This window comes from Puntigrus tetrazona, unplaced genomic scaffold, assembly GCF_018831695.1.
Source record: "Puntigrus tetrazona isolate hp1 unplaced genomic scaffold, ASM1883169v1 S000000653, whole genome shotgun sequence".
In the NCBI taxonomy this organism is placed as follows: domain Eukaryota; kingdom Metazoa; phylum Chordata; class Actinopteri; order Cypriniformes; family Cyprinidae; genus Puntigrus; species Puntigrus tetrazona.
Window position 1 is genome coordinate 142,710 of NW_025048274.1, and position 21,513 is coordinate 164,222.

A 21,513-nucleotide genomic window follows, 5' to 3' on the forward strand; every position below is an offset into this window, starting at 1 on the left:
TATAAGATGGCTGAACTGTGAGCGATCAGTAATTTAAAAATATATTTGTTAGAAAGAAAAAAAAAATCCATCATCATTTATACACAGTGTGCAGTATATATGTACATTTATGTATTCGCAACCATAAAAATACTATATTAATGATCTGTCATTCAATAAGTCTATGGCTCCAGGATCTATAACTTGGAGATAATGGGGTCTGGAGCTGGATAATACTGCTACTAATGCTCTCAGGATCATCATAACTTGTTCATTATGGAGCTGTTTTCCTGAAACAGCAGAGTGTTCATTATATGAAAGAGCAGCAGAGGAGCTGTCCAGTGCTGAATCAAGGACATATCTTTCAGAGTGGTACTGAGAAGCCTGTACACATAAGCAGTGCAGTGTTTGTGTTACTAAAATAGAATCACTTAAATCACTTTACACACAATTATATGAAATAATTCATTCAGCTCAGATGTGTTTAAATTGGCTTATTTATTTATTTATTTGTTTATTTAAAAAATAATAATACATCCCCATTTGATTTCCCCATTTATTTATTTATTTATTTATTTATTTATTTATTTATTTATTTATTTACAGGTCCCCACTGACTATTATTATTATTATTATTATTATTATTATTATTATTATTGTTATTATTATTATTTTTTGTTGTTGTTTGTTATCATTGTTATTTATTGTTGTTGTTGTATTTGCTTTTAGACTAACTTAATAAAACAGGTTTCATTTCTATTTTCTACACTTTACCAATGCAGAAGTGCACTTTAAATTAATGCTACGTTCATTCCAATTACTTCCTTTGATTATGAAATAAGACTAGGCCATATTGGATCCCCGACCGATTTCGTGAGATGTTACCCTGTTTTGTCTTTAAACTACATAAGACTCAAAGTGGCTGTAACTGAGCTTTTTAGAACGTTTGCAAGAAAGAGAAGAAATATAGCACTGCGGCAAGAGGCTGAAAGGTCACAGTTTCTCCTCCCGCCAGCCTCATTGGCCACACAGCTTTGTGGCTTTGGAGCATCTGCAAGCGAAGACGACCCCTGGTCTGCACCATTAGCAATGTATTTCTAAGGGTGGGCGACTGGCTCCACTTAAGAGTGGTTCATCTGTCTCCTCATAGCCTCTCGCTGCACTGGTGAATAATTAAACTTCTGGCTCAGTCAGCTGGCTAATTAAATCCGCCGTTGTGTACGGGATGAGGAGGCGTCTGCCGCAGCCTCGGAGGAGGAGCTGGAGCTATGAAGGAGGGATGGGAATGATAAACACCACCCTAATTAATCTGTTCGCTTATTTGAATATTGCACATCTGGCCGGCATGGACGTAAGCTGTCGGTAACCGTGTCTTAAAATCACCATAGTCTGCGTTTAAGTGCGTTTGTGTGTGCGCAGCTGTGCCTACGGGAAACTGGCATGTGTAATCAAGTGGGAAACTTGTTGAGCATGACTGAATGTGGCGATAATGGTTTCCAATCAGTCGAAGACCATACTTCAAGATTTCCGCAGTGCCCTGCTGAGTCGAACACGCCTGATATGCACTTCGACACAAAAACTGCTATTTAGCTCTTCTAATTTGACATTTACGCAAAACATAAACACTCAATTTAGAGACATACCTGCATGCTGTGTTCTATAATATTAGTATCAGCGAACTCAGTCACCGTATAGAACAACGCGAATGCGCAAAGTACATCTGAAGCGTTTCTAAAGATGTAATAGAATCCAAAATGAGGAGCCGGCCTTAAACTAAGGATACAACCTCATTGAGTATATGCGGGATTTATGAATATGCAAATTAGCCCCCACCTCCACTCATTCACACCAGCTCAGATCTGCTCCACTTACTCTCAGTTAGTAGATGTATAGTAAAAACTACGCAATGGCAGTGGCAGCGATAGATTATCGGTTATCGCTGTGTCATTCCATGGGAGTTTTGAGAATGAATCCTTGAGTGAATGTATTCAAATTACAGTGTAGAAAGCATGCAAAGAGCACTCGCCTTATAATCACTGAAAAGATGTCACTCATTTTAGAGTCCCAAAGTTCCATTACAATCACTAAAGCTCTTGCAGTACACTAAGAATATCTTATTTACATCGTGTCTAGTTCACTTGTATTTATTCATCTGTATTTTGGACATGCAGAACTCAACACTGAACCAGGCTGAGAACATTTGAGTGGTGAGTGGATTCCGACTGGCTTAAACTCCTCAGATTGGCCACGAAATTGATTCAATTAATCAAAACCACAAAAATGTGAATAGAAACCTTTAACCAGTCTCAGATATGAGAATATAAAAAAGCCTAGAATGGGATTGGGTAAATGTTTGTGACAGCAGGAAACGGGTGATTTTTTTTTTTTTTTTTTAAAGGACAATTTTAAGGAGAAAATACTCTGCAATGGTGTTGACAGATGGATTTGCACATGGTTTATCTTTAAGCACATTAAAACACCAGGTAGACATTTAAACCCCATTAAAACTTGATTTCACTGCAGAGGGTCTTTTTTAAGCAACGGCTTAAAACTCATCTTCTTTGTCAACATTTGACAGCGATCTAAAAAAAAATAAAAAAATCCCTCCCTCTCTGTCTAGCTTGAACTCATCTGAACTGCGTCTCGAATTTGTATTACAAGCACTTCTTTGGGTTTATTTGCCTCTTTATGATGAACCACTCGCTCTATCCTCAGTTGTAAGTTGCTTTGGATAAAAGCATCTGCTAAATGAAGAAATGTAACTGTGAATGTAAAATGGTAAACATAACAGACACTCAAGAGTATCAAACGGTAAAACAAGAACAAGGTTCTTTATTAGTTCTTTATAAAGAGTGTCCAGATGTTAGTTGTCATATTCTTATAATATGTGGATAATAATACAGTATGTGTAAGTAAGAGCGTATATGATAAAGAAAAAGGATAAAGAAGGAAAATCTTTTTAAAACAATCTTGTGCCATCGTTATATGTTTTTGATTATTTCCTAGAAAGAAGTAAATAATAAAAGGTGAGATATATAAAATCTGTAGGTATGTATTTATTTATTTGGTTGTTTGTTTGTTTAAAATTTCATTCATTAAATAACCAATTAAACAAATGAACAAGCATAAAAATTAACTTTAGTATCATTTCATTACCCCATAAGACTTCTTTCATTTGGCCTCATTCATTCATTCCTGCATTCGTTCATTGAAACTTCTGCCCGTTAACCTTATGCCATACGTCTATCAGTCTTTTAAGCTTTCTAAAACTTAATCTCATCATGTAATATCCTCCATGCATCACTGTGACATTCAAATGTCATTATTTGGATGCCTATTTATGATCCGTGTTTTAATATAAATATATTCCAATAAATCGCTCATATTGTCATTTTCGCCTACAGCCAAATCACAGCGGCGGACGTATTGTGTAAACAACATTAGCTTGTGTCATATTAGCAAAGGCGAAAGCTTTTGATTCAAAACTGGTGAATTTGTTAGTTCGTACTGTTTTCTAAGCTCCAGCACTCCATCTTTTTATTATTCCTTCGCTTCTCAACTCCCTGGATGGAGCATTTGTAAAATAATCTCTAATAGGAAAGCGGAATAGAGAAGTTGGGTCTTTTTTTTTTTTTGACACAAATGGAGTTATTACGTGCTTTTAATGTAACCTAATCAGGTAATAACGGCACTCAGGAGGTGCAGCTCTCCAGTCATATTTCTTTTGTAGCTCTGTGCTTCTGTCGCTGGATAAATGGCCTAAACAGGACTTTCAGCTGGCTCCAGATCCGTCACTGCCGGGAAACTAACAGAGGCCAAAGGTGTTTGTGCCGGAGGGTCTCGCTAATTTATGGATTAATTCCTTTTTGTCTCCTCTACAAAGACAGCCAGTGATTTGTTTATATAATTTCACCGCCATCAGGTCTCTTTCTGCCTGTTTATCAAAGCGGTTTGGGTCAGCACTACCTGTCACCACCACTTTCATGTTCTTTATTACACCCTGCTGTGACAATTTACACTCATCTTTGACAACCTGCCAAAAACGCACACAAGTGCACGCTCATTCAGTCAACTCATTGATATTTTTTGTACACGATCCGATTTTCCCCGAAGTCAATTTCATTCTGCAAATGGAGCCTGGATAATTTTCTCTTGCATGACTCGGTTCATTTTTGCCTTTGTTTCTCATTGAACTTCTATAAATCACATTGACCAGCAACCGAAAAGACAAAAGACGCCTGGGCAAAGGAGCAGAACATTAAACACAATATTTTAATAAAGTAAATTTTTCATCCACAGTCATTTAGTCAAAGAAAGGTCTTTATTCTCAATTTCTTACTGCGATCAATGTGGAGCACAACTTTAACCCCTTCTCTGAAATCCCCATCATTGTATAATGTCACAGAAATCTAACCGAGAAGGCATATTACTTATTGATTTTATTTCTCATCCAAGAAATGGGGTGGGGGCCCACAGATTTTTATTTATTTTTATTTTCTTTCTTTCTGTTTTTTTCCTTTTCTTTCTACAACTGCAACTGGAAAAATAAATAAACAATGAAATAGGTAAGTGAGTAAAAAATTAAAATAATGGTTGCTATATGGTATTTTATTTTCCAATTATTGATGAAAAGGTGGTCCACCAAGATAAATCTTTTCAAAATTTTTCATTTCTATGTATTTAGTTTAAATCTGCTTTACACCGCATACATATCATTAATTTTTGTTCATGATATACCATTGAATTTTTTCAAACCTTTTTCCCCTGTCCTTTTGATGCAGTGTGTTTTCTTGACCTTTTACTTTTCGCTCTTTACAATTCTGACATTCTTCGTGACCTTTGAATGATTTGCTTTATGCAAAAGTATTGCGGGTTTTGTCTGAACGCGTTCTATGAAATAACATTTTACAAGGCAATTATGGTAATAACTATATTGGGAATGTAGAGACAAAAGGAGAGGGAACAATTAGATTATCAGAGATAAAGAATTTTAATAAAGCTTTTTCGGTGGCCGCTGATTGGTGGCGCTTTTGTGGGAGATGGGAATCCAATTTATCGCACATTATTTCTGCTTTCATTATCGAAACGTTGAAAGGAAATGGAACAAATTTACTTTTTGAGAAAATGTAGTTGTGGAGGGCAGCGATTAATTATAATCAATTATTACTAAATTAAATAATTGTTAAAGTTAATTAAGAGAGTTGAGAGTGACAACTAGATGTCACATGAGAGGAAAAAAATAAAAATAAATATATATATATATATATATATATATATATATATATATATATATATATATATATATATATATATATACATATACATATACATATACACATATATATATATATTTTAAAAAAATATTCATTCAATAATCTATCCATCAATGCATTCATTCATGACAAAACAGAAAAACGTGACAAAGAAAAAGTATATAAACTATACTATAGTTGATAAAATGTTAATTTTTTTGAACCTGTGTTCTGGGTTCAAGTAAACCCACAGTAAGCTGCAATTCTATAGACATTAAATCATCAAAGCTCTGTTGTTCAGTATATCACTTCACTATATTTTCTTGCCATGCGTCTGATTTAGTTTATATGCGTTTATGTGTGTGTGTGTGTGTGTTTGTTTGTTTGTTTGTTTGTTTGTTTGTTTGAGTGAGAGGGAGAATTGCAAGGAGGCTGTGATCATAAAGCAAATAAATAAAACACTTTTCATTGATCAGCACTAGTGTTGCAGTGGATTCTGGGTAGTCCTGCTGTGAAACATCAAATCGCTGACAACAGTTCTGGTCGCTGTCAATCACACCCAGTGGGGCGTGATCTGGATTCGTATGGGCTTCAAATATATATTTTATTATTATTATTTTATTTTATTTTTTTAGAAATTTGAAATTGATTGATGTGATGTACTCACAATGTTGCTATGGACTTGAAACAGATGCTACATTAAAAAATCCCCAGGAAATAATTGTATTAATTTGTATTAATCTGCTGTAGACAATGGAAACAGATTGGCATCTGACTTAATTATGATTTTATTTGTTTTTCTTTTTTGGTGTCGCGTTTCCACAAATTATCTAAAGACAGAATGCATTAATACAGCTAATTGAATTTGAGACCTCATCTTTGATGTGGTAAAAACAGAAACGCTTCAAGCAGCAGTATCTGTCAACAATAGCTGTCTTTTAATTTTTAGAAATGAATATGTCTTTGATGGCATCCTAGAGATCTGAACAACAAAGGTAACATTTTTCCTCTCTCATAAGGAAACGTTCAACCTACCAATCAATCAATCTCAACTTGGGTGCCTTATTTTTTGTATTTTTTAATTCATTTCATACTATCATCACAGTACGTGTGATACAATTCCATGCTATATAAACTATTCAATACAATACTTTATAAGCAAAATGAACTTCGATATAAATTGAGCACCTTATATGAAACTATTTTTAGTCAGGTTAACAGATGCAAACCTATTTTTTTAAGCTGTATTATTCTTGATTTATTTATTTTCCAAACATAAGGTCATACTATTATATGCATGCACCTTGTTGGTTTTAAAGAGAAGATATATGAGAGTGTGTAGTCTTTCGACAGAACTTTTGAGGATTTTAGGGCCGGCTTGTGTTTTTGTAACATCTCTGCTGCACTTTGTTCTTCTCCGTATGGCCTTTTTTGTGGCATCAGAGAGCTGAGAGGAGATCAAAGTTCTGGTGTCGGTTGAGGAAATGTCAAAACAAAGAAAAGAAAGAATGAATCAAACAAACAGGTGCTCATGTTGCTGAGAGAGCACCGTGTTGTCTTATTAGCTTAATGAGCAACGCCAGATCGTTGCCTTTCGCGCGGTCATGTTCACTTACTGCTGGTTGATAAGATCTTCAGAAGCCTATGTTAGTTGATCATTGATTTGTTTGTTACATCATGTTTATTTTTCTGACGGCAGTCATGAGTCCTGCAAATCGCTGACTATTATATTTATCAATGTATTACACTAAAACCAACAGGCCACGTACATAACGCAGCTAAATGCAGTTTAGTATTTACCATTTAGTATTTTATGGGAATGACAAGTGCGAAGATTTTCCCAAAACCTGTTTTATGCAGTGTGTATTTTGACTCATTTGCGTTGCCAGATCTTTAAATAAATAAACACAAGTCAAATACACGAATACTGTGACCTGCACCTGATTGCTTTATTAACTCATAGCTGTACTTTAATAGTTGTGAGCCAAGCCAGGACCAATCAACAAACCTAAAGACATAGCAACACTTCAAGTTTCTGAGCTGGGAAGTAGCCTTCCGAACATAAACTCTGTTGATGGTGGTTTAGTTTTATCACTGAACATAATGACTCTTTGGTTGCTGTACAATTACTTTGGGTAAAAATAGCAGATAACAAGAATGTCGGTTGCCAGAATGCTGCTACGGCTAGCATCATGTCAGTCATTGCGCTTTCAAGTAATGCAGGCAAAATTGTAATTTTATAGGATTAACTCCCATATTAAAATGTGATTATCATTTTTGAAACTTTACAGTGTGTGCGTGGCCACAGTGTACTGACACTATTATATTTAAATGACGTCGGTAGTTGAAAATTATAATAATATAAACAATTGCTATTTAACATCATTATTATATTGTAATCTGCCAACTAAAAAAGGTAAAATTGCAAAAATAAATAAATAAAGAGAAACAAATTGTTTTTGTAAAGATTTTGGGAGACATAATATATTAAAATTGTTTACTGGTTTCCCTGCTGTTCACCAGGATTGAAGAAAAGTGACTCGGGTTGGTATTCAGTGAAATAAACGTTTCTGTTGTTTGAATTTCTAAGAACGCAGAATGTTTTCCCCTGCTGTGTAGCCAACATTTAAACTAGTTCTCTCTGTGATGTTGTTGAGAGCAATAGTAAATTGTTTTGTCTCTAACCTGTGATAAATATGAATTTGTCACTAAAAAGCGCCCAAGTGTGTTGAAAAGTAACGTCACAGACCGAGTTCTATAACCATCATCATTTGAAGCTCAGAGTGAATAGCTTTTTCAAACACTTTGCATTTTTTCCCCTCAAATACATTAATGGTCTGTCCTCATCAGTTTTAGAGCTCTTCATGTTTAACCCAGTGGCTCAAAGTGTGTGTAGGCTGCAGAAATGTGCTAGAATTACCGCTGTTCTGAGTAGCAGACCAAATCTTGAGAGTATTTTGAATCATGCAAATGGAGCCTGGGTTACGGGCTTTGACCATGCGCTCTATATCCAGTGGCTTCACTTCACTGACAGTGTTTCAGTTCATCTCCATCTTTGGATTTTGTATGTTTTTCACATCTTGCTCTTGGTTTGGTTAACCTCCCAGAAGTCAGTGAAAAGTAAATGTAGGTCTAAGCACTGCTCTGTATTCCAGAACCATAAAACTTCCACTTTTGTGGATTTAAACTAGTTACTGGTTTAAAGACGTGGGCAGAGTTTCCCAAAGCACTTAGTAAAATCTTTGATAAGGCTAAAGTTGTACCAGGTTTCTCTCTGGTATGTTTCCCAAAAGCACTATTATGTAGGAAGTACAAAATACTTGTACATTGTGCATGTCTCAGAGCCTTGTAAGTTCATTATGTGCAAGTTTACAGTAAGAAACTAAGATATGCAAAGAATTTATAGGAATGTATTTTGATTAGCTATGCATGAATAATGTTTAATCTAATTCCACTTTTATTGAAATGTCTTTGTACATTTTTTCTACCACTAAAATCACACTACTGTGATATCAGGTGTATATTTTTAACAGTATCTTGTTGACAATTTCACGATTTGTCACTTATGTATTTATTTATTGTTTATTTGTTTGTTTTTCTGTCTTGATCAAGAAAATCAAGAAAACATCAAAATCTAAAGTTAAGAATTTGTAATATTATTTAGAATGATTATGACTTGAAATGTATTTCAATTGTTTGTTTATGACCTAAAGGTTCATAAACAAACAATTGTTTTAAAGTACATGTTGAATGAATGAATGGAACAAGATGGAACAAACAAATTCATTAATTTGTTTTCAGTAAATCAAATGGTGCAATTAATGATTTGTAACGCAGAGACCTAGGATGCATTACGCAGTTTTAACACAGTGTACCTCTGATATTAAATTAACTCTTATGAAATGTACTGCATGCCATTAAGTTATTAAAATGGCATGTCTTCATATAATGAATCATATAGCTACATGTCTCTTCACTGCTGTTTTTAACTTGATCTGCAAGGCGATGGGTGCACGTTCAATAAAAAAATTGAAAAGCATTCAACTGCGTCATACATGCCCTCCATACTCCAGATGTGTGCACTGAACTGAGACTGATTCACTGCTGCGGGTGTGTGAGCTGAGCCATTGAGTCCTAAAGAAAATCCCTGTGGAAAGAAAGAACAGTTTAAATATATATATATATATATATATATATATATATATATATATATATATATATATATATATATATATATATATATATATATCCTTGTATTTAGCTAATGACCGTCACATTTGTAAAAAAGTGTTTCATTATCACACAATACATATCACACTTTGAAAGTTCCTAATATTACATTTAAGAGTCACACTTTAATTGAAAAATTGAAGAGCCACCAAAAGCTTTAATCTGTTCTGTAGTCACTGAAGCCTTCCTTCCTTCCTTTATTCACAGTACTGAAACATTTAAGAAATTCCTAAAATAATTATATATATATATATATAATATATATATATATATATATATATATATATATATATATATATATATATATATATATATTTATATATATATATATATATATATATATATATATATATATATATATATATATTTATTTATATATTATATAATTATATATATATATATATATATATATATATATATATATATATTTTTTTTTTTTTGTATTCCAAGTAATATTGATCAAACTACAGTTTAGGTTTTTGATTAAGTAATAACTTAAACAAGTACAGACACCACAGCACAGGCCATTTCTCCGCTTTCCAGAATCAAGACACAATCAGTTCAGAATACTCCCATGTAGTCTGTCTCTATCGCCAAAGTCTTCACCAGGTGTGTGGCAGCAGTGTTCAGGTATTTCTGCACCTGCATGACTGGCTACTTTGCTCACTCCGGGAAGCAGGCAGTGGTGGAAATCACACAGCTGCTCTCCCATATTGCCCGGCTGGGCCTGGCTATGCTTTTAAGCAAGAGCCAGTTAGCTCCAACTCAGTTGGTGAAGTTCATATGTGTGATTCGGGACTCACACTGGACAATGGGGATTCCCAGCAAAAAGGGCAGCATATAAACACCTTGGACCTGCGAGTGGTGTTACTGCCAGCGAAGATCCAGGCCAAGATCTTTTCAAAATCACAGGAACTGTTGACATGGACTTTTCTTTGGTTTGTAAGTATCAATGGCATGCACATCCCGGCGTAAAAAAAAATGTGCGGCAGATTTTTGTCATACCGCAGTCTCAACTTAGAGGTGGTGTAAATTATATGGCAGCCATTTGGTAGAGCAATTTCGACTGAGTGGCTCCTCTGGTTTTCACTTGAAAATGAATCCAGTCCTCTGGGTCAGGAAGCTCTAGTCCACGACTGGCCAGATCAGTTACTGTATGCCTTTCCCCCAGTTCCACTAATTTTATCAACTGTTCACAGGGTCCTTCAGGGACATCACAGACTATTGCCGTGGGAGCCTTCCCAGGAGGAAGGATCTCCTCCACCAGTTGGGAGGTCACAGTTTGCAGCTCTGTGTTTGGCCTCTTAAAAAGATTATGAAAGTTTGTGATCATGATGTTCAGTAGGCTATAATGAATTCTAGACCCCTACTCACATGTGCTTATGCTTACAGGTAGGTAAATTCTTCTTTGACTGGTGTAGAATGCAAAGAGATTCCCTGGAAGTATGTCCGGTCCCCTTGGTGTTATGGTATTCACAATCTCTGCTGGAGGATAATCAGGCAGCTTCTACCGTCAAAGTTTATGTAGCTGCAATTTCAGCACATCATGTACAAATAGATGGGCAGCCATTGGAATCTCATGACTTGGTTACTCAATTCTTTAGAGGTGTGCAGTGACTCTTCTAAACATTGACATACCCTCATGGGACTTGAGCCTTGTCTTGAAGTCTCTTACATTACCTCCATCTGAACCTTTGGAGCACAGTGACTTGAAGAGGCTTTTAACTTGAAGCTTTTATCTTAGTCATTACGTCAGCTAAACATGTGAGTAAGCTCGATTAATATCAGTTATTTCAACCTAGCACTGGAATGCAGATGGTTTGGTAGTAAAGTTGTGGCCAGACCAGCATTTATCCCAAGAGGCTTTCTGCCCTGTTTACAAATTAGGCAATTCAGCTGGCAGTATTTTCAATCCTCCAAGTTCTATTCACAAGAAGGAAATGGACTTCAACTTCTAAGGGTAAACAGGACCTTTGTGGTTATAAGTCAGCAGCAGCACTGCCTCTGGTGGTCAGAAGAATGAAATCAAAATGGATTATGAATGTAACAGTGGTTCTATGAGACAGAGCTTTCTATCACTCACAGTCGGGGTGAGGAAAGATTCCACTGGGACAGTCTGCAAGGAGTCAAAGGAGTAAATAGGGAGGACCTGACATAACCTGGTTACGAGGGACTTTGTTTTTATGTTAGACTTGTCTGTAGATTTTGCAATGAGATAACATCCAGTGTGAGCACTGCCTCTGGTGGTCAGTTACAATCATAACGTTCGTTCCGTTGTCTTTATAATTGCTCTCATAGTATTTTGATAGTAATACAACTGCTCCGGTTCCTCCGAGACTTGGCGCGCTACTAAAAAAGTGCTTGACAGCTTCTGCAATTAAATGTGAGCGTGATGCCTTGAAAATGGATAATATAGTTTTTTTGTTTGTTTTTGACAAACTGTGTTTAGTGATTAGATTGAAACTTCATAAACATACTCTTCATAAATGCTGTTATGAGGCATTACAGGCATGAGACCAATGGACCAATTACCATATGGATTAGCATCAAGCAAGGAGAATTATTGTTTGAGAGTCATTTAAAATAAAATGACATAATTATAAGACAGTTAAAATGTCTTTGTTTTTTCTGACATTGTATAAATGCAAACACCAAAATATAAACCTTTCTCAACCCATAACAGCGGCATTTTTGAAAATAAAATTGAGAGAATATGAAAGTGTAAGAATATGAAACTTTTAGTGTAACAAATGGCGTAAAACAGATCATTTTAGATTTTATAGGGAATTTAGACAGAATCAGTTTTATGGCTGATCACTGAGTCAGTCAGCGATTCACAGAATGAGCCATACTGCACTGGATTAAAATGTAAAACACTATTTGCATTTGCATCAGCAGTTTAAGACATTACATTAAGCACAAAACACAAGATACTTGACTTTCAAGATAAATACGACTTTATTGGATAAAATCGAAGACATATAAATTAATCTAACACATAAACACGCACACTCAGACATTTATACAAGTTTACATGAAGATAGAAAGGAGGGAAAAAGATTAAGAGAAATCCTAAGATTATTGCAATATGAACCTGAACAACCATCACTCACTTATTTAAGCCTTGGACTGGGTTATTCAATGAGGTTAAAATTTATATTAGAAATTCACCAGTTCAGCATGAATCTGTTTTTACTTGTGTTGCATTTGTGTTCTGGGATTCCCTTTGTTGTCTCATTGCGAAGAGGTTTTCCACGATGTTACTGCTTGGCCTGAAGATTAGCAGCCATTGAAGTCTTGGAAGTTAATGGTTGGGTGTTGGCTGGTGTGGACCGATTAAGTTTTGATGCAGTGCAGTCAGGGAGACTCAGGCAGGCAAAACTTAACTTATGAGAAACACCCACAGAAAGAAAAGAAAACTAAAGCAAAGAAATAAAAGTAACGACACTAGGTGGTTTCTTTCACTGTGGTTGTAGAAGTGAGAATACAGGCGAAGAATGCTGGAATGGCTTTCAAAGAACATAAAAAGTAATTTTAACTGCACACTCACATGCTTATGAAGAGGCCGCTTGTAGTATAATGAAAACAGCTTTTATGCTTTATGATGCAGGATTAAGTAAACACAACCCAACACATTGTTTTAAACCTTTTTTAACTATGAATGATTAGTTTAAGTGCTGTCTTTGTATAAGGAACTAAACTGTTTTAAAATATGTGATGCCATCTGCTATTAAAATGAAGCTCAAGAATCGATTCAATGGAGAATTGCATTAGATTCATCAATTTATCATTACAACCCTATCAAGAATGTGGTACATTTGACTAAGTATTGATTAGGAACCAGTGAAACCGTGGCTTGTGAGTTCTATCATGGGTGTACATCATGATGTGGGTCATGCATCTCCTTCCTAGTGGGATTATCAATAAGCAATCCTTTGTGTTAATTTTGCAAAGAAGGTCTGTGAAGAGTTGAGTTGGATATACTTGCTTCAGGCTGCCTGACCCTACGATGTGGCCCAACATCTGTTGTTTTGTCCTGAGCCTCTTCCCGTGAAATTACGGCTCCTTGTGTTTCCAGCGTTCTGATCGTATTTTAAATTCTGATGCGCTTTGATGCTCTACATAAACCACCAAAATGTTATTTTTATGTGTCAATAGGTCAATTGATACTGTGTCCTGAAACTCAGAACACCTACCGTATAATATTTCACATGTTGATTTACAGTTTTTTCCAATTGCTAACAAGCATTTACCAATACTTAAAATACTTTTTCTAAACTCTTAACACAGCAACACACTAGCGTCACACAATTAGCCAAATTGTTAATTTTCTGGCCAAAACCATGTTTGTTAAATAAATACAAACTCTCCATTTCAAAATGCTGAGTACCTTTTTCTACATATACTAACTCTATCAAAACACAGCAAACCCTGATTCAAAGTTGAATCATTCAATCAAACATTAGCACTAGTTTTCAATCCAACAGAAACATATAGTCAATCATAACATAGACTGACAAAATGCTAACAATTAATTACAAAAATCTGCATTACTTCGTGTTTTGGTTTGACCTGGGTAAATTTATACAATATGACATCCATTTAATGCATTTTAATCCATTTGCATGTATGTGTGTATAGTGTTATCATCTTATGGGGACAAAATGTCCCCACAAGATAGTAATACCAGTAAATTCTTACCTTATTAGGGACACTTTATTTGGTCCTCATGAGAAAACAAGATTAGAAATTTGAGTCCCCACAAAAATGGAAACCAGTGTTTGTGTATGTGTGGATTACTGTAGGGCTGATATATTTTAACATAGTTGAGGACTCATCAGTAATTTATGAAATGTAAAGAAAAGTGACAGAACTGCTACAGAAGTAAATTAGCAAATGAAATTGCTGTCAGTTATCAAAAAAAAAAAATACAGGCCTTTGGCCTTTAGTTAAAAAAAAAAAAAAAAACAGACAAAACAAAAAAGCAAATAAAAGTTCTAATCTATACGATCTGGCCATGTTCTCCTTAAACATCACATCTTATATTTTTCTCTTGCCATCTGGGATAGAAACGTTTATGCCTTATCACCCATGGCAGTCTTCAGCCAGATATCTAGGCAGCCAGCCTCCATGGCATCCAGGAGGGACATCTGATCATGTGGTCTATGATCATAGACTTTCCACCTCCAGGCAGAGAAAAAATTCCTCAAAAAAAATCCTCCTCTTTGACCCGGAACATCAGCAGTGGCCTTTTCCAATCAGATTTCTTCCTCGTCCCCTCTGATTCTTGCCAGGTTAAATCCTGCCTCATCTACATATTGAATTTATGTGAGTGTCTGATTAGCCTCCATCCATAACTCTCTGAAAAAAATCAAACACATGATGTTTAAATGCTTTTCACTGTGTGGGTATGTTTACTTGAGTAGTAATTGATAGTAGTGGAAAAAACTGTAGAATAAGCGTAAAAGGGTGGATGTACTGTATAGGCACCTGGACATATTGGTGTGGCCGGAGTTTTCTTGGCCCAGCTCACTGTTTCTTTCAAGAGCACTTTGTACAGCTGTTTCATTCGAATTCTGTGACTGTTCAGGTGAGGTGATGGTAGCCAGGCGGATGCTTTCCACATTCTGGAATACCAGGTTGTCCTGTACAATTCTGGATTGAATTTCTCTGAGTTTATTGCATTATCCTTAATAACCCACCTACAATGGCATACTCTTGGTCCTCAGTGAGCAGTTTCTTCTTCCCCAGAGCAAGAAAGTCGTTGTGTTCTTTGAAGGAACAAAAAAAGTACATATTTGTATTTGTATCTTAGCGGCCAACAGTTTATTGTGATACATTACAACTGCAATTATGGCCCTCACGAAACTCATTTAACCTGTTGGTTTGTTGAAAATTCGGATAATGGATGCCACAGTTGACCGTCCTAAGATTGGGCTGGACTCTTTCACCTCTTTCAATGACAGACTATGGTTTATCACGTAGTCAATAATAGTGGCTCTTATTTCATCCTGTAACAACAGCTCTTCTCTTACAAAGTACTCACCCTACCTCTTCTACCTTGTCCCGGTCCAGCTTCTCCTCTCCTAGTCCTGTGCCTCTCCTAGTCCCACCTTCTCCTCACCTCCCTCGTCACCTGCCTTCTCCTCTCCCTCGTCTACCTTGTCCTCTCCTCGTCAACCTTGTCCTCTCCCTCGTCAACTCTTCCTCGTCCGACATCTTCTACTTTCTTTTTCAGTTTGTTCTGTATTGTTTTGAACAAAAACCAGTCAGAAAATGTAAAAATCCATGTAATCATTACTTGGAATTAATCAATAAGATTGGAAGCTATCTCTTAATTATCAGTAATTAAAATAATTATTATCAGCTCTTTTAAGCTGCTGTTGTTGCAAGTAGAGGCTTTACAATATAGTTAGAGTTTGGAACATTAGCTCTTTATTTTTTGACATGCTGTGTTTAAGCATTTGTAAAAATGATAAGAAAGATCCATGATTTTACTATAGAGGGTAAACTTATTGTAAAAAGAAAATGTAAGCATTTTAAAAATGTGTTAATTGACTGAATATTGTGTGAAAACAACATGAATTGTATTAATGGTATATGAGATTTTAACAAGCGGATGTTGTGCTAATGGTGTTTAGAGTTTTGAAAATGTGACTAGAAATTGGACAAAGGATGTTAGCAATAGAAAAAAACTGTATTGTAGCTGAGGATTTTAAAAACACCTTGACTTTTTGCTTATGCTGCATAAGAACAGTTGAATATGTTTTGAAAATGCAGTTTTATTTTCTTTCAGCCACAACTGCTGGCTAAAATACATGCCTACAGGCCAAAATTTGATCATAAACTTCTTCAAACACAAAACACTAAGAATTTCAAGTGGGCATTGAAAATCGCTTCTGTCAGTCAGTGAGCAGCAAGTGTTTGGTTTTGTTCTGCTTTCAGCGAGGGCTAAAGTGGTATTCAAAGAAGTTAAGAAGCCTTAGTCAAATTACATGCTTAGTTGATTTTCTAAGTGAGAAGAAGTTAGCACAACCCCTGCTGTGACCATATTTAAACTTGATACACTTCATTGAATTTTAAAAAACTGTTAAAAAAGAGAAGAAACAAATCTGTTTAATAATACACTTTTAACAAAAATCAAAGCCTCAAGTGTGCTGTAATTGATTATAGAAACAGGCTCTCTATTATTACTTACCTCTTTGCAAATGCACAACATGTTTTAAGATATGCCTAAAAGAAATCTGAACAATCAAGGGCTTGTGAAATACATTTAGCCCCAGACTTTAATGAAATATTTAATTAATGTAAAATTTATTTTAAAAAATAATTACAGAAAATTATGCAACAGTTTGTGCATTTATGTATAATTTATAAAAAAATCTGAATGTATATGGAATACTTTTCATGTATTAATTAATCTTCAATATTTTAAGAAGCACTATTTATTTTATTTTTTCATCATAAGTGACGTCTGAGAATTTCTCTTAGTTTCTCTGGAAAGCTGCAACACCCAAAAATATGATGCTATAACCAATCTTTGCTGGATACAGATAACTCTGTGAATAATGAAAATGCTACATTCAGGACATTTTTTCCTCATATTTTATTGTATTTTTTTCCCTGATGTTGTTTTCATTCCTTTTTCTATCAAAAGAAGGTCTCTTTTTGTCTTTTTCGTGCTCTGGCCCTGTGTGGGAAAATTTCCTGATTGAGGAGCTGAATAGGGCTGTTGAGAGGAGGAGGACTCATCAAAGAAGCCCACAGACAGGCTTATTTCTCTCCTCTCTTTCATTATTTATTTCGTTTTCCTCTGGTGTGTTGTCATTTCCCCCTCACTCATCTATTTGGCTCTACCTTGGGCTCACTGTGGCTCTGGAGCGCGGATCTGTAATTTCACTTTCCACATACTCTTACAGAAATCCAGATACCACAGACTTTGAGACATGTACAGAGATGGCATGAAGAAACAGGCCACTTGTTAAATGCATAGAATCGCAAAGAGGACATCCGTATAAAAAGCCTTGCCTCTTTAAGAAGCTCTTTAAGAGAAGCTTGTCACTTCATTACCTAATCGTTATAGACCAACCAGGAAAAAATAAAATAAAATAATACATAAATAATAATAAAAAAATGCCTTTAGCCAAAATAAGTTTAGGCTACATATCTAATTCATTAAATGCATCTCAGATTTTCTCCTGAGAAAAATGTCACAACATCGTGTCGTTAAATTTCAAGAAATCTTAATGTCTCAGATTGCTCGATTTTAAAAAGACTCTCAAACCATGTATTGCATCAACGTATTTAAAGTCTATATTCTTTATCTAATGAATTTCATGCTTGTCTGACTCGATTTTGGAAGTACTTTTAACTTCTACTTTCTTTTAAAAACTTTATTTTAGAAGTTGTACTTTTAAACATGAAAAGGTAAGAATGAGTAAAAATGTTAAACCTTTTACGTATACAATAAATTGCATTATAGAAAAATAGATTATCGCATTAGTTAAAAATGTTCATGTTAAGTGATCTAATTCTAAGAAAGTCATCTGATAAAATATATACTTCAACATAGCTGAGAACTCAGTTTCAAAACAAAAATCTGAAGATATGTGTTGGAACGAGTGCAGATTTTGGGAATCTTTGCTCTTTGGCATAAATGTATCTCTCTTTGTTTGTTTCTCAGGGCGATTTCTCACAGTGAATGGCTCCAGCTCTGGCGGGGCCATGGGTTCTGAGACCAACGGCTACGTGCCCCACCATCGGCCCTATGATTCTGGATATCCACAAGTGCTTTTGCAGGCAGAGTCAAGATGGTGCCTGTCTGGCTCATGAGAGGGGACCAAGCCACCGCTTGCTCTCCTCACCACCGAGCACCCTCATGTCGTTGGTGAGTTGCCAAAAGCAGCATTCTCCATATTCGAGAAGATGTTACTCAACTCTTGAACCTTGTGACACTTCAGAATCTGATCTACACAGCACTGAGCTGCAAGAGACCTTTTTGCTTTGAGTGCAGTTAATGCGCAGGTTAAGCAACTTCTTGAATCTTGGCAGTAATTTGTTGCTACAGTGCTAACAAACTGAAATTATTCTTTTTTTCACAAGTTTATCAAATAATTCAACTTGAGTCCTTAATGTGCATTCAGTACAATATTATACATTAATATATATATATATATATATATATATATATATATATATATATATATATATATATATATATATATATATATATATATTATGTCTAACAACTATGTATGTAATGTATATACTTTCCAAATGTGTACTGTATGTGTATTTATATAAAATATATACAGTGCACACATTTATTATGTAAACAAAACCTTTGTGTGTGTACCATGCTCAGTGTAGTAGGTAAATGAGTCTGGTTTCATGGCAATGTTCTTTTACAAGCACTAGTATTTCCTTCAGGGAAAGCAAATTTTGCATTTCATACATTTATTCATTTAGTAGACACTTCCATCCAGAGTGACAGGGAGTATTATTGATTTTATCAGGTATGTATTTTCCTACGATCTATTGTATATTTAGTTGCACATTTAGCTACTGAATTTAGATTTATATTTATCCCTTCCATTTGTATTCAGCATGTTGTTGTAAGGTGAGCAGTATCATCCAGACATATATATTTTATTTGTACTCTAGTACTCATGAGCCAGAGATTACTTCAACACCTCAGTACTTGCGCTGGGTGTCCCCTTGAGATCTCTTCTAGTCTCGTGTAACTTCCTGTTTGTTGGATTTGCTTCTGCAGGAAAGAGACTCTGTGTCTTACAAGACTGGCGACATGAATGAGTTCCAGCCATCGTGGCATGTTCGATCAGGGAAAAGTGTTTCCTTCTCATTATAAGCGTTCCTCTTGAGGTCATTATTTTTGATCATTGTACAACCCACATATCTGCATGCAGTTCTGCCTCGCCTGAGGTCAGCTCTTGTCCGGGTGTATTCAATAAATTCCTAAAGCCAAAATGACCAGGACACACTGCGCATTGCAAACCCGCTGGTACTATTCGTGAAATCATTTCACACAACAGCGAAAGAAAAAATGCAGAACACGCTTAGGCGTTGTATCTGTGCTATTTTTATTTTCATCATTAGGCTTAGTACACATGCAAACTCAGAGTTCACGGTGTTCAAAACATTAAAAAAAATGAAAAAATAGCTCTCTGTCCAGCTGCTGTTCAATGCAATTCAGTGTCTTTTCAGTGGCTTTTTACTAAATCATTTGCTTTGCTTCTTCTCAAAGCCATACAGTATACCAGAACAGAGGCATTAGGCCTGTCTTTTGATCGTCTGTCCTCATTTAAGTCTTGAACTATATACAGACTAACGCATTGTATTTGCATTCGCAAAAACTAGGTTACAGAGTTCTTGTAAGGCCAGAATGCCACAGAGTGACTTCTGTATGTAGCTAACTTATATTTGGAATTTCTTTGTGGAATGCTTATTGGTGAGTCACGAAACAGAGAAAAGAAAAGTGTGTCAGACGGCAAAATTAAATATATATGGAAATTAAAACATTCAAATACCCCAAAGGCTCTTTCGCCTCAGGATTACGTGCTCTAGAAAAGGCAGGGCACCTCAGTGGCTAAGACAGCCTGCTGTTCACTGCTACAAAACAAAATGAACGTTGTGTCACAAGATTAGCTTTCTGTTCATTAGCCATTCCTGCAGTTATCAGACAAACACCCCAGTAGTTTTAGAAGGAGTTACTGAAACATAGAAAGAGGATCTGTCAAAGATCACAACTGTGGAATAACACGTTTTTTATTTTTTTTTCCATTAAAAGTCAAAACCCTTCAGTGGTTTCAAGCCTAACTGATATCCCTGACACTTTTCTTTTCTGTCAAAAGATAAATAAGAACAAACGCCACCACAGCATTTTCCTGAACACCTGTTTATCCGTCTGCACTGCATAAATGTACTGATCCGCGGAGTTATTGCGTCCAACAAAAAGTTGAATTTGGTCTAAAAAACTGATTCCAAAACTGGTTTTAGCCATAATTCCGTAATCGCTTTCCCAAAGTCATGCTATGCAAAGAATCCACTCTAGAGGCTTGCATTATGCATAAGCAGTTGAAATTGGCGTTATATAAAACATTTAAATCTTTTACAATCAGCTTGTCGGAAGAACATGTCGTGCACACGCTTTAGTAAGTGTATCATGTAATATAAGGTAGATTAATTATTAACAATAATAATGTGTAACAGTATTACCTCGCATCACTCGTTCCTGACAAAAAATAACAGGATATCTATTACATTTTACTGTAGCCGTATGTGAAAGTTTATTTTTCCTTCGCTAAGATTAGCCCCAGCCCAGATGTGAGCTTTTTCATGTTACTGAGATTCCACGAGGTGCTACTACTTAAGTGGTTTGAGCTGCCTGTACTTTTCTAGCGTTGTCTAGGTGTTTAAGAGCACAATATCTAATCATGGATTGCAATCTGTTTTGCTAATTGGTCTCATTTGTATTGTAGTGCGATTCGTTGGGCTCTGACTATCGTGATTTTCTGAGGATCAACACTTGTTTCAATCAATTAGAGACTGCTGATATACTGGTCAGCCAATATAACACTGTAAGAGGGTTTGATTAGAGGTTTGTTGCATAGAAATGTGTTAAAACTGTAAGCACAGGAAGTGTTGGGTGTAATGCTTTACTAAGTAACGCACTACTGTGATTAAATTATTCGCTCACTGAGAAAAATTTAAGTAAGGGATTACTGTTGATTTTTATGTCATTTAATTACATACATACCAAGAAATTATTTAAACACTTCTAAAACCGATACTGAATTTGAAATCTAAATTTAAAGTCTAAAGATAAAATTTAATGCAACGTCTTTAACCCTTTGTGCGCCGGGTGTCACTTTCAGTTATTCCTGATTCACAGAGAAACCATACAAATAAGACTAAAATCATACAAATCTAAAAATTGGTTTATAGACATGATAAATACGTATATAGAAAGCTTTAGGTGTCTACTTTAAATTAAATAATTCTAATTAAACATTTAATGTTTTCTGATTATGAA

The 21,513-nt window shown here is 35.4% G+C and overlaps 1 long non-coding RNA gene across 1 annotated transcript in view; it reads left to right on the forward strand.

Annotated features, from left to right (window-relative positions):
• Positions 1-18,171, forward strand: part of LOC122334855 — a 71,351-nt gene extending 53,180 nt beyond the window's left edge. Inside the window, exon 3 of the long non-coding RNA XR_006248819.1 lies at positions 18,145-18,171. This is a non-coding gene — a long non-coding RNA (uncharacterized LOC122334855). The remainder of the gene's footprint in view (positions 1-18,144) is intronic.
• Positions 18,172-21,513: the final 3,342 nt, after the last annotated feature.